The 774-nt window shown below is 52.6% G+C and overlaps 1 non-coding gene across 1 annotated transcript; it reads right to left on the reverse strand.

Annotated features, from left to right (window-relative positions):
* Window positions 1-322: 322 nt before the first annotated feature.
* On the reverse strand, window positions 323-394 carry TRNAQ-CUG. The gene has a single exon. It is a non-coding gene; the product is annotated as a tRNA-Gln (tRNA).
* Between the last annotated feature and the right edge of the window lie 380 nt (window positions 395-774).

The raw sequence follows: 774 nt of genomic DNA on the forward strand, positions 1-774 counted from the left end.
TGAACTGATTCCAAAAGGAAGGAAAGGAAAGCGGTAGTGAAAACAAAACCAGGAGTTTCTCAGAGGAATGCAGAGAGAAAGAAGCAGTGGCCTGAGGTGGAAATACAAGGAATGCCACAGAGAAACCTTGTAATACTCTAATTATGGTCAAGCAAGGGAAAGAGCTGGCCAGAGTGGGTAGTACAGACTTCACTTTTGGAGGTGTCTGCCATCCACGGAGGCAGTGTCGGAGTAGCCTCCTGTGACTGAGCTGCTTCGAGTGGGAGGTCCCCACCTCGGTGTCAGTGTGCTGAAGGAAGGGTTGAGGGAGCCAAAAGGCTAAAGGTCCCACTGAGAGTTGAACTCAGATCGCTGGATTCAGAGTCCAGAGTGCTCACCTTTACACCATGGGACCTTCTGTGTACCTCACTTCTTGACCCTCTCACCAGCCACCCTCAGCCTCAGGCCTCTCTCTCCACCTCCCTGCACATCCAACACTGACTGCAGCCTCCCTTCAGGGTCTCCACGCACTCTGCAATCACATCATCCCTCAAAGCAGCAGTACAGCTCCCTCTCCCACACCTGCCTGCCCTCTCTTACAAGTCCCAGCCTCCAGACCTCTCACTAACCTGTCTTGCCCAAAGTACAACAAGCCCTTTCTGCCTCAGCACAGCCTTTGACAAACCGCACAGACACCTTCACACATCACAAGAGCCCTCACCTTCTCTTCTCCAAGGTGAACCAGCCCAGCTGTCTCATGATGGATCAGTTGGATCTCTCAGAAGGGACAAAGAC

This window comes from Empidonax traillii, unplaced genomic scaffold, assembly GCF_003031625.1.
Source record: "Empidonax traillii isolate 1590-97213 ecotype Southwest subspecies unplaced genomic scaffold, ASM303162v1 scaffold3214:size14293, whole genome shotgun sequence".
In the NCBI taxonomy this organism is placed as follows: domain Eukaryota; kingdom Metazoa; phylum Chordata; class Aves; order Passeriformes; family Tyrannidae; genus Empidonax; species Empidonax traillii.